This window comes from Chiloscyllium plagiosum, unplaced genomic scaffold (assembly GCF_037043375.1).
Source record: "Chiloscyllium plagiosum isolate Xiang-an unplaced genomic scaffold, Cpla_swu_hap1 HiC_scaffold_47, whole genome shotgun sequence".
NCBI classification, from domain to species: Eukaryota; Metazoa; Chordata; class Chondrichthyes; order Orectolobiformes; family Hemiscylliidae; genus Chiloscyllium; species Chiloscyllium plagiosum.
This window is the reverse complement of record NW_028270185.1, coordinates 44,645,592-44,659,211: the sequence shown is the minus strand read 5'-3', so window position 1 is coordinate 44,659,211 and position 13,620 is coordinate 44,645,592.

Here is a 13,620-nt window from a genome sequence, read left to right as displayed (position 1 = left end):
ACTGAGATTCAGAAAAGAACAAATGTTTCTTTTTTTTGGAGCTGGCTGTGTTTACATTCTCCCCACCTCAAGTTTATAAGGACTTATAGACTTGATTTCTGTCAGTCCAGGTGAGACACTTTGTGATGCGGGTACTTTCATTGGCAAAGAAAATACATTTATCCCCATGAAGCTTCCATTCATCCTCTGTCTGCCCATTCATTCAATTTGATCACTGCTGTTCTGATAAATTTCACCTCTGCTGTCCTGTTGTTCTTCCATAATTCGAGGGAACGTCGAACAGAAACCCAAAATCATATTAATGTTCGGTTGTTCATGTTACATCAATGACCAGACCAGAACAAGCTAGCAGGAATTTCAATAACAGAAAAATATTTTAAAAATTCCTTCCCGAAAATCAACCGACTGCAAAGTCAGAATATGAGAAATGTCAGAGTGCACTGAGATTTAGCCAATTTCACAACGCTCGGACACACCTAGCCGAGTTCAGTCTTTGCGAAATGTTTATTTATAATTGTGACAATTCCCTGGGGCAGATCCTCCCTCAATCCACAAAAATGTATGCTGTCAAAAACTATTTCAGTTCAGATTAAAATGGCTCAAGATACTCTCCATCAATCCTAGGTTACTGCGCCATGTCAATTGAAGTGTATTCAGATAAGGTTAGAACTCCCAGCCTTTTCTCCCACAGCTCTCTATTCCAGTTGCTCCAGCCTCGTTTGGAGCTCCCATCCTGGGCTTTTCACGCACATCTCTGCCTTCATAGAAGAATTGCATGCTCACGGACTTGGTCACTGGCAGAAAGAGTAAAGATTCTCGCATTCATTCCGCTCTCAAATTCCGATCGGATCTTCACCACTGCGTCGCCAAATTTCTGTTATTCCAGACCTGGAAGCCAGTGTGATTGAAGTGTGTAACCGTAGTTACAACCTTCGTAATGATGAGAAACTTCGTTGTTATTTAAACCAACATTTCACCAATTTGTTTGCTAAGCCTGTAAAATTCATCTTTTCTCGAAATCTATCGAAATCAGTCTTCGACATTCTCAATGATGGACTTTCCACTGCCACTGAGGACATCGAAGATGACGATACAACCCAATCTCAGTAGGTTATCCTTTGTGCATGTGGTGCTGTTCCTCGCCAATCTCAGTCATTGCATTTATTGCGTTTACTGTTGGTTATTTTTTCATGTGATTGTATAGTGGCTCATCCTCTGCATTGTGGCCGAAGCAACCTGCATTCAAATCCGAGTATCAGCAATGCGCATTTGTTCCATGTTACTCCACATAACACTTGCAAAACAAACGCAGAAAGGAAGAAATCAATTTTTAAGGGTAAAATGCTCTCGAAGGTGATGATTTTCTTGCTTCAAACTTTATCTGTACATAATCTCAGAGAAGTTTCTCCCTTTCCCAATCACCATTCTTCCATTCTATCCTTCCTCACATGCCACTGGGGCTTTGCACAAAGTAACATTCACTTTCACATTGACACCGTTAAGTAAGTGCTGCAGCTGTCACTCTTCTTATGTGAACTTGCACCAATACCACCATGAGGAGCTTTAAGCCACTTAATGCAATCAGATAATGTGGTTGGGTTATTAATCCTCATGTAAAGTGTTTGATTTGCATGGACCAGATATTATTGGAGCACTGGATTCATGAAAAGGACGCAGAACAGTATCGAGGAAAAGAGACTTTATTGGAAAAGACCAATGTTTGAGAATTCCCCACATTTATTTCCAGTCTTTATTCGTCTCTCGCTAGAGTGTTATGTATAATTCTGCAATTCACATAAAATAAGCGACATGAGAGCTGTGGAAATGGTGCAGAAGTGATTTGCCAATATATTGTCTGGACTGAAGAAATTCAGCTATGAAAGAGTTTCGACAGACTGGCTTTGCTTTTGTGAGAGCAGGAGAGATTGAGCGGAGACAGTATTGAGATGTAGGAAATAATAAGGGGCACGGTGGCACAGTGGTTAGCACTGCTGCCTCACAGCGCCTGAGACCCGGGTTCAATTCCCGACTCAGGCGACTGACTGTGTGGAGTTTGCACATTCTCCCCGTGTCTGCGTGGGTTTCCTCCGGGTGCTCCGGTTTCCTCCCACAGTCCAAAGATGTGCAGGGTCAGGTGAATTGGCCATGGGAAATTGCCCGTAGTGTTAGGTAAGGGGTATGTAGGGGTAGGGGTATGGGTGGGTTTCGCTTCGGCGGGTCGGTGTGGACTTGTTGGGCCGAAGGGCCTGTTTCCACACTGTAATGTAATCTAATCTAATGGATTGGGTACACTTAACGAAATATTTCTCGATGATGGATGGATCAATCAATCATAGATTTAAGATAAGAGTCATAAACGTTCGAGTAGCTCTACATAAAAAAATCTTTATCAGCTTGCGAGTCATTGGAATCCAGACATCATTGTCCCTATGAGTCAGAGCGGCAGAAATTCTAATAATCTTCAGAGATACTTAACTGTGAATTTGTAATGCTTAAGGCATACAACGGTAAATGATGGAAAATGGGATGAGGATAATCAAGCAGGTTGTTATTGACAAGGGGATGCACAAGTAGCTTGCAGGCTCAGTTAGTTCTGACATCCAACTGGTGGCGTTTGGTAACCTCAGTTGTCACGTTGGATGCCAGTTTTCATTTTCCCGCTGGGGCAGCTCTGACTGTTTCAGAGTTTCAAGGTTTGTGTGAAAATCTGTTGTTCAGGTGAAGGATGCAGATGGTGTGGGGAAGTTCGATGGATTTGGGAAGTTGGTTTGCGGACCTTTCCTCCCCTTTCTCGGTGATATCTTCAAGGCAGATGAAACTCATGTGAAGCTCTGCTGTCCTGCAGCGTTTCGAATTGATTTGATTTATTTCCCACTGCATTCAATTGTTGTTTCTTGTCGTTAATTTGCATGTCCCAATATATTGAGTCCAGATCAACTTGTTTTTTAATGGAGTCATTGGACGAGTCTCGTCATTCCAGACATTCTCTGGCTTCACTCTGTTTAGTTGGCCCCAATGTATTTGTGTTGTCACAGTCGAATTTGTTGTCCTCGTCATCGCTGTGCATTGCTACTTGGAACAGCTGGTTGTGTTGTTTAGTGGATCTTCCAGAAATATTTTGCAACAATGGATATTCCCGCAGATTCTTGTCAAAACCAACGCCAGGAGGACATGCCATTACCCAACAAACCAAGCTCTCTAAATGATACGTAAAAGTATGTCTCAGCATGTACAGCCAGACTCCTCTGACCACTCAGAGTTATGAGACAGCATAAAGCGAAAGACATATTTGAAACAATTCACCAAAAAATGGACCAAATACCCATCATAGGCAAGACAAATTTGAAAAAAAAAGGTATTGCATGTCGTGACTGCAGGAAACATTACACAGGACAGACAACTCACGATACGCATTCTTGAAGATCAACTTGACATGAAACACCACTGCCAGGTGTCCGCAGTAAGTTGACTCATGACACTGAGTGTCGCTGATTCCGTGGCTGGAATCTCGCAATGTGTGACAGTCTGCAGCAATGGAGAATGTGTTCCTGGAAAAGTACAGCAGGTTATGCAGCATCCAAGAAGCAGGAGAATGGATGTTTCTTACATGAATACTTCATTAGACATTCGGCCAAAACGTCGATTCTGCTACTCCTCAGATGCTGCCTGATCTGCTGTGTTTTCCAGCACCACACTCTTGACTCTGATCTCCAGTATCTACAGTCCACACTTTATCCTCCGTCTGCAGCATTAGGTAGTTCCTTGTGTGAGGGAACTGTTGACATTACCAATGTAAAATTCGATTGCTGATTGAGAAACAGCCCAAAAGTGTGTTTCTGTTGTTTTGAGTTTCCTGGATGTACAATGTGTGCTTCTGAGATCGCACCATTTGCGGTAGTCTGGGGAGCGGCTGCAGTTATCTGCGTTTACATCCTAGATGCTATTGGTGCGGTTTGATTTATTCTTGATTTATGCAACAGTAACACAGTGGCAAATCAATTAATATTTCAAGAAGGCAGACCGACGTGGAAAATGTCGATGTGCTGGTGACATTTGATCAGAGATTACCGAGATTCAGGAGAAACGAATGTTGATTTCTTTCGGGTTGTGATGAAAAACAACCAGGGAAATAAGTCACCAGCGGGTACAGTTTACAAGGGCACTCATAGGAAGCAAAATGCGAAATAAAACGTACAAAATAACGAAGACAGATGAAGGATGAGTGTAATCATGGGTAATCTGACTTCCACTCCGCAGTTCCCCTAATTCCCACACCCAGCCCCTTTGTAAACAAATGGTAGAGAACCATAAACATTAACATCGTCTATTGGAACGATCCAAGTCTTTTCTAAATTTTCGATTTGGCTATTAGTTTCAGTTATTTTTTTTTCTTTCCTGGGAAACCATCTCTTTCATTGTTAGCAATCGTAAAGGGAGCCATCCTTTTTATCATGGAAATAATATGATACTAAATTTTGTTTGTGGAGTATATAAGAAAACACTGTCACACGTTTCTTCTACTTTCTGTCGGTTTTAATGGTTCTCTGTGTTTTGAATCTTCCAACCAACGTGCTTGACCTCATAATCCGGACATGTAATTGCATCTGACAAGTTTTTGCCCACTCACCCAATCTATCTATATGCCTATTCATATTGCCACGATCTCATCATAACATTCTCTCCCACGCATGTGTATTGCCAGCAAATTTGGACACATTTTACACTGCCCCTTTCTCTATGCTATTAACAGAGAGATAATTGAAGCCTTGAATATACTCAGTCTTGAAAGGCCTCTGCTGTAAATGTTTCTACATACTTGCAACCCTCTGAATGTGAGAACATCCTCCTCATTTATTTCTTATGTGGGTAACCCCTTCCCCTGAGATTGGGATCTCCGGTCCTTCACTATTCTGGATATAAAGTAGAACAGAACAAACTTTTAAAGTAAAACATATTCCCACTGCTCTCTCCAGTGCCAGTTCTGAGTTTTCTTTTTTAACCTTTGTTTGAACAAACTGCCCTGATGAGCACATTATTACTGACAATGACACATCTGCTTCACAGGTGCTTCAGTGCCTGTGATTGGAGTGGAGCTGAAAGGCGCGATAGAAGTGCATCTTTTTTCACTCGACTATTTCCATGTTATTAATCTCTCTGCTCATGAAAATGGATCCGTTATATGCATTCAATCTCTCATCAATACCGAGCATGTTTCACTCACAGTTGATTTTAAATGATTTCTTGTTGGATGAGTTATCTCTGCAACTCCAGAAAAACCATCCCAACAAATCGATATGTTCTCAGGTCTGCTCATTTCTTGACATACAGAAAACTTGCTCCAAAGAAAATATTTCCATAGTCGTGAATCTCTCCACAAAAGGAGTTTAATTTATCTCTCTACATGGTGCAAAGCAGAGGATTGTGAAAAGATTCTAGGAAAATGTTGCCAATTGTCAAATGGGAAACCTTTCAGCAAGCAAAACAAAAATCCCAGCGTCGAGCTTTGTGAGTTTTTAGATATTCCTTGGGGCGCGGATTCAGTGGAAAATGAAGGGTTAACTGGCCGGCTGGGCAGAGACAGTTTAGAAATCTTTCTGTTCTTTCGGAGGCCGGTGTACTCCGGACTTGAATTGATGTACTCCGGACTTGAATTGATCTGTGACATTGAAGGATTCTGTTCCTGCACGTCAGGAAGTCAAATCTCATCTCAGCTCTGGGGCAATTAGAAAATACGGGAACAGGTAGGACACTGAAAGGCTGGAAATGAGGCGATCTCTGTAGGAGGATAACTTATTTCCGGTGTCATGCATGTGGCTGTAAAGGGTGGTATCAGCCTATTCCCATGTATTCATCGTGAATTGCTCAGGATTTACTTTGGAAACTACATACTAATTAAAGATGTTTGTAAATATGTGAGGAGCAGGCTGCAGCTTGCATTCGGGGATCATTGAAGCCATTGGATCAACAGTCTCTGTCGCGAGGTGAGTCATTGTTTTCGGCTCTTCACTGACAGGTTGCTGTTCTCCCACGACCCAGGAACAGAGCGACAGCTGTTCTCACACAATCTGATTTTTTTTACCGCACAGTTCCGAGATTTTACCGAGTTCATAAAAATATTCCTCAAAAGGCTCGAAGGGAGAAGGTTCCGCTTTTAGGAGAGCTAGTTCCCGGTGACATGTATGTGTCTGCAAAGTGTGAGATCAAACTGTTCCCATTGTCCACAATGAATGCTCCAGGATTAATTTTGGAAACGTCAAACCAATTGAAGACAATTTTCGTTTTGCGAAGGATAGGCAAAAGCTTGAATTCATTAACAGTCTGCTTTAGGAGATCCTGCAAGGGGCCTGCTACAAGGGACTCTGTGAAGCAATTAGTCCTCTCGTCTGGCTGTTAACCGAGAGGGTGCACCCACGCATGGAGCGGTCGCTGTTCTTATCCATCTACCTCCTTTGCTGTGCACTTTCTGGTTTTTAATAGGGTCAGTAATATGTAGCCAAACGGAAACCAAATCAGTGAGGAAACACAAATGCATTTCTGTATTTTTGAATGGCTTGTGAAGGGTTGTGGACACTCCGACTCTCAAACAAAAACCGAAACAGCTCAAGGAACTCGGCAGGTATGACATTAGATGTGAAAGAAAATGGAGTTCTGAAAAACTCCTGGAGAAGCTCCGAATCGTTGTCTCTGTTTATCTCTCCCCAGATGCTGCCAGATCTGTTTAGTTTTTCCTGCAATCTCTCCTTTCTTTTTAAATGAATGACCATTTCAACCATCGAGATTGTTTACACAGTCCAAACATGACCTGACGTTTAATCCTATCGAAACTGTGGTGATTGAATTCAAACAAATAAACTTGAAACGAATTTAGTAGCGCGCTTCTGCAGTTGTGGCCAAGTGTTGACGCGATGGACGTTAATTCCACTAAGGATTTCTCATTGCAGTTAAGTATTTTCTGACTGTAATTGAGAGCCGAGAGTGAATTTGAAGAGTGCTTGTTCCCTGCTTTCTTGTTTCAAATTCAAATCGCAGGATAAGGTGAAATGTGTATAACTCAGGCAAGGAACGTTAATCATCTGCAACCAACCGCCTGTCAGGAGAGAAAAAGCAGGTAAGATCCATTTAGTTGTAAACTTCCATTACTGAATACGTTTCCCTCTCTGACAAAAGTGACGCCAAATGAGATAACAACCGTTCAGGGGATTGTGTTGGACTGGCGCAGACTTAGTGGGCCAAAGGGCATTTTTGTGCTAGACACTTCCATGGCCAGCTGCGAGGTGGTCAGTTTGTGAAGTAACAGGACATCCTTTGCAAAATGTCCCTCGGTGAGGAAGAGGTCGATAGTTCTGATAGTCACGGTATTCATTGGCACCAATTACCAATTTCAATTGGTAATTACTATTACGGTGCATATTTGTGGAATCAGTCTATCTGACAATCAGGACGATGAGACCGTGATGTCTCATTACTCAGCCGAGAGCAAGCTCTTGCAGCTTACACTCCCTGGCTCTGCTTGTGAGATAAAGATTACTTTCTCGATGTGCCTGTGTTTATATCAAACAGCTCATTGACATCGGGACTGGACGTTCAGGGGAAAGTGGAGGTGTGACAGAGGCTGAAATAGAACAAGATGAGACCCCAGGAGTCAGACGGTTTGTTTTGGTGGGATTTCTGTTATTGAAAGTTACACATGAGAATCGTGTTCGATTATTTCAGCTCAGTATCCATTTCATATCGTGGCTCAGCACAACGGTGCACATTTTCTGGCGAAGTGCCTTGTCTTCCACTTCAAGCCACCTTTCTCTGGAGAAACTTACAGACGTAAAGCACATGAAGTGGAGAGAATCCTGAGGAAACTGTCACTTTCGGGGAATGTGCCTGTGTGACTGCTTCGGTATGTGACCATGAGAATACGCTCCTCAAAGGGGTTACAACAGTGTGACCAGGTCAACCTTCAGTACCATTGTTATGTCATTTAAGATCACAGGAAGAAGGTAACTGCTTCTAACCGGGACTAGAATAGATGTATGCCTGATATCGTGCGCTTCACGATGGACGAATGACCCGTCTCCACTCCTCTCCCACATGCATTTTAAACTCGAGGCCAGAGAGAAACTGACCTGACGAGAAAATCGCTTCACAACCTTCTACTATCAATTTTGCAAATTTATTCCTATCTTGCCACCTAAAACATTCAATTAAATGTAAAAAAATGAATGTGCTCTCAGCAAATGGGACACCTTTGGATACAGTCCTTCAGCCTCAAAACGACCCTACACAACTATTCTCAGCATACTTCTGTTAAACTAATTTTATATCTCAGTGGAAAACTTCCATTTAACTCCATGCGATCTAACTTTATGAATTAGTCAACCATGTGGAACCGTGTAAAATGTTTTATTGAAGTCCAAATGAGCAAAGTCTGTTACTTTGTCCTCATTGATCTTCTTGGTTACGCCCTAAAAAAACTCAATCAATTCTGTGCAAAACCAGCCTGATTATCCTGATTCATTCCTTGTATCTAAACATTCATATAAATCCTATCATTTAGAATTGTACCAAACAACTTACCCACGACCATAACCAGACACAATCACCTATGGCTCCCAGGCTTCTGCGTGAATTCCTTTCTAAACAAAGGCACAATAGCCATCCTCTGGTCATTCGGCGGCCCACTCGTCATAATAGATGATAAAAATATTTCTACGAAAGTTCCAAAGGTTTCTTTCCCGAACTTCCCACAAATTTCCGCGATACAGGAGATTAGATCCCAGGGAAATATCCAACTTTATATTTTCCAGGTCCTCCAGTCCTTCCTCTTTTCAATGTGAACGACTTTCAAAACATCAATATTTAATTGTACCCGTTATGTCGTTCTCCATGGTGTAAACTGACGTGAAGTGAACATTATATGTCTCTCCATCTGCTGAGATTCAAGACAAATGTGAGCTCTTTAATCTTAAAGTCCTATTTAGTCTCAAGTTCTTAATTATTGTAGCTTCTCTTTCTATTATACTTAGCTTTATGTTCTGATGACATCTCATATCCTCGATTGACCTTTATAATATCCTCCATAAGAATGCCCCTCCACTCCTTATATCGTTCAAGAGATTCACTGTGTTTATATGGAAGCTGTCCCCTTTTTTAAAAAAAAGTCTTATACAAGGCGTAAATCTCAGCAACCAACATTGTTCTAACGGAATACCTACAATGTGGAACGACCATTTGGACCAAGAAGCCCCCACTAATCCTGCGAAGGGAATCACACTCAAACTCACACCTCTACTCAATTCCTGAAACTCTGCATTTCCCATGACCAAAGAACGTCAGCCGCACATCTTTCGTCTGGGGAGGAATGTGCAAACTCCAAATCCACAGTCATCCAAAATAGATATTAAACCAACATCGCTGAGCCAGCAAGACATGGGTACTCGCCACTGAGGCAACCATTATGAACCTCCGATCCACCACTCAAAATATATCATCACCAACACCTCCTCTTAATGTTCCAAATGCATTAGCCCAGAGCCTCCTATTGACTGAGGTCTAAACCTCTGCCCGTGCTTTCCTATTCGCTTGAACTGAACGCCTGCATTGTATTTGCCTTCCTAAACACCAACTGAAACTGCATATGAATCATAAGAGAAAATTGAACTTTGAATTCTTTCTGCTTTCATAAAATTGTTTGTGCCACTACTCTTACCACCAATCATATGTTCGCACACTTTTCCACAAAGTACCACAACTGCAACTATTTTTTTCAAAGCACTCAGTTTGTTCAAGTCATTTTGCCGCATGCCCGCTTAAACAAGAAGATCTGCCCTTGCGCCGATCATTGTATCTTCTTCAAATGGAGCAGCAACACCCTCAATTCCTTTGAATGGATCCTTCATACATAATGTGAATAGATGTGTTGCCAACACTGACTCCTGCTGAAATCCACTAGTCACGGGCTGCCATCCTGGAGAAGACCCCTTTACCCAACTGTCTGCCTTCTGCCAATCAGCCAAGCCTCAATCCATGTCCTCTTCTTTAGCAGGTTGCCATACTGCACCTTGACATATGCCTAGGGAAATTCAAGCTTGTAACCTCCACCGGCTTGACTACGTCTAACTTGCTCATTACCTACTCAAAGCATTTAACACAAAGCTGATTTATTTGATTGTTATCTAGAATATTCCAACTTTGATTCCAGGCCTGAATGTGAAGAACAACAATGTTCAATTGCTGTTGCGATATGTAAACACTACGCTGCCTTAGTAGGGTCGATGAGTGAGTGAATTCCTTCCCTCAGTGGGATCCTCTATTCTCTCAACAGGGTCGATGAGTGAACTAACTGTTTTGCTCACATGGAGCAGGTAAATACTTGCGGCCAAATGCAAACCAGTTGGTGTACTGAGAGTTGAGATGATCGCTTAAACCTATTCCTGGAATAGGTTCCTTGAAACGTCTCTCACAATTCGAAAATATAGATGTGAAATCAGTTCTACAGAGACTGGAGAGCACATCCCACAGGCTACATATTTGATAGCTCTCTCCATAATGTGATGACGTTCATGATGAACTGTCCCCAGGAACGTTTATAATGATTAATGTCTTTATTCAGTGTGAACACGTTGAACACACGCAAGTATTCAGCACCTTCTACAGCACTTCCCGCATTCATGGCATTTAGAAAGACCTGTTAATATGGCGAGAAAGGTGATGAGCCATCCGGTCGCTCGGACTTTGCAGCACGGTCCCACAGATTTGGAATTGGAAAGGTCTCTATTCCGGGTGAGCACGTGGGTCAGACGTCAGGTCTCTATATATCTTAATGGACTCTTATTTATGTGAACATATTTCTCAGAGATGAAACACATAGAGGTTTGATAACATTTTCCAACGTTCTGAGAGAGAAAAGGTTTCTCATTAGTATGAGCGTCGTGTTCGGTTCTCCAATCGCTGGACGTTTTAAAGCATTTTCCGTAGTTCATACACTGAAATTATTTCTCATCATTTTGAACGAGCAGGTGTCGCAGCAGGTCAGAGACAGAGTGAATCCCTTCCCACACTCTGAGCGGGTGAATGGCTTGTCCCTGGTATCATTGCGTCCATGGGAATTCAGCTCAGACAGGGAAATGAATCCCTACATTTCCACAGTCATCCCTCACTATGACTGCAATTGAGGTGTGTAAGTCTGATGACAGGTAAAAACCTGGTCCACACGCACAATAAGTGAATGACTTATCTCAGACTATTACCAGAGCTTTTTCCTTTTATGTTCGAAATCTGATCAAGTTGTATTTGGGATAAAATTCGTGGCTTCATCAGATTATGGTGGAGAGGTTGACTTCTAAATCCTCCCCTTCTAATATCCTGCGAAATTGATGTGATCCCAAAATGAAAGTGTGAAACCGTCTTTCAAAAGACTCTAGAATCTGTCTGAAGATATGGTCTGAAGGTAAGCGATTTTCGACACTAAGAATTTGACCAGAATTTTGTCAGAATCTTTCATGCACACAACTTCCACCACAGAGAACGAGCAGGTCAGCAGGTGGATATGAACACGATCGCCTCCATGTTCCCTCCAGGCCAAACACTGTCCTGACATGTCTGACATCCAGTCCTATTGGAGCAGACATTTCTTACAATTCAATCATTGCAAAATTGAGGCCTCTGACTTCAGTCCCAAAATCAAAATTCACTGCCTCGCCACTGAGTCGAAAGTGTGATGCTGGAAAAGCGCAGCAGGGCAGGCAAACAACGAATGAGCTGGAGAATCGATATTTTGGACACGAGGCTACATCAGGAAAGAGGCTTGTGAACCGAGGGGGTACAGAAACAAATTGAAGCGGGTGGGGTGGGACAAGGTAGCGGAGAGTGTGATAGATTGATGGAGGTGAGGACAATGATGAAAGGTCGCAGCGCAGGCTGGAGCAGATAGGTGGGATGGAAGATGTACAGACAGGACAGTTCATGAGAGCGGCGGAGACCCTGGACCTGAATGAACTTTGCTGTGTGGGAGGGAGAGTTGACTGTTCAGCCAGAAGCGAGTGGTGTTGTTTGGTGCGGGTGTCCCGGAGATGTTTTCCGAAGCGGTCTGTAATTAGGCATCCAATTTCTTCAATGTCGAGGAGACAGCAAAGTGAGCAATTGTTACAGTAAATGACATGCGTGGAAATTTGGTAAAATTCTGTAGGGCATGCAAGTGTCTTTTGGGCCTTTGACAGAGTTGAGGACGGATGTGTGCGTGGATGTTTTCCAAATCCCGTGTAGGAATGAGAAGGTGCAGGAAGGGAAGGGTGGTTTTGTGGAAGCGTGCACTTTGTAAGGGGTGGAAGAGGGAATGATCTTTACAGAAACTGGATAGGGGTGCGGAGGGAAGCACATCTTAATTGTTGGGGTTCATTTGCAGCTGATGGAATTACCGGAGGATGACATGATGTCTACAGAGGCTGCTAGATTTTAAAGTATTGAAGAAGGAAGTTCTGTCCTCGTCATATTTGGAGGGATGAGTTTTGTGAGTGGGGTTGACGGAAGTGGATGAGATGAGCTGGAAGGCATAATCGACGACGTGACAAGAGAAAATGCCTCGCCACAGATTCAAATTTCTCGCTAGCACTGGTTTGAATCTGAACAGATACGTCATTACCATGGTGACATCCTTCAACTCGTGATGTGTTTTTAACCACATATCGCCATCATCACCATGTCAGCCGACTTGCACCTCATTAACATCATTAACTCTTCCACGACTCTGCCCTTCTGCAGCTCAAACGCTAAACCATTCGTTTGGACGACACGGTCATAATACACTTCGATCCGTTCTTTCAAATTTCCTCCCTGCTCTGGTGCTAGTGGAGCAATGGATAGAGAGAGAGAAGAGTTGAGCACGTGGCTACGCAGATGGTGCAGGAGGGAGGGTTTTGGATTCTTGGATAATTGGGGCTTTTTCTGGGGTCGGTGGGACCTGTACAAGCAGGATGATCTTCATCTGAACCAGAGGGGTACCAATATCTTTGGGTGGGGGCGGGAAATTCGCTAAGGCTATTGGGGTGGATTTAAACTAATCCAGCAGGGGGATGTGAACCAAAATTGCAGTTCAAGTATAGAAATTGTTGAGAGTAGGGAGGTCCAGAATCAAGCTTCAGGGGCGCAAGATGGCACCAGCAAGCAAGAATTTGGTTTGGAGTGTGTCTGCTTCAATGCAAGGAGCATCCACAATAAGGTGGATGAACTTGCAGCTTGCATTGGTACCTGGGAATTCGATGTTGTGGCCATTTCGTAGACATGAACAGAGCAGGGACAGGAATGGTTGTTGCAGATTCCAGGATTACAATAAGAACAGAGAAGAAGGTAAAAGAGGGAGACGTGTGGCTGTGTTGGTCAAGGACAGTATTACAGTTGCAGAAAGGATGTTTGGGTCTCGTCAACTAATGTAATATGGGCTGAAGCTAGAAACAGGAAAGGAGAGGTCACGCTTTTTGGAGTTTTCTACAGGCCTCCGAATAATTCCAGAGATGTAGACGAAAGGATAGTAAATATGATTTTCGATAGGAGTGAGGGTGAGAGGGTAGTTGTCATGGGGGACTACAACTTTCCAAATATTGGCAGAAAACACTATAGTAGGATTACTATAGA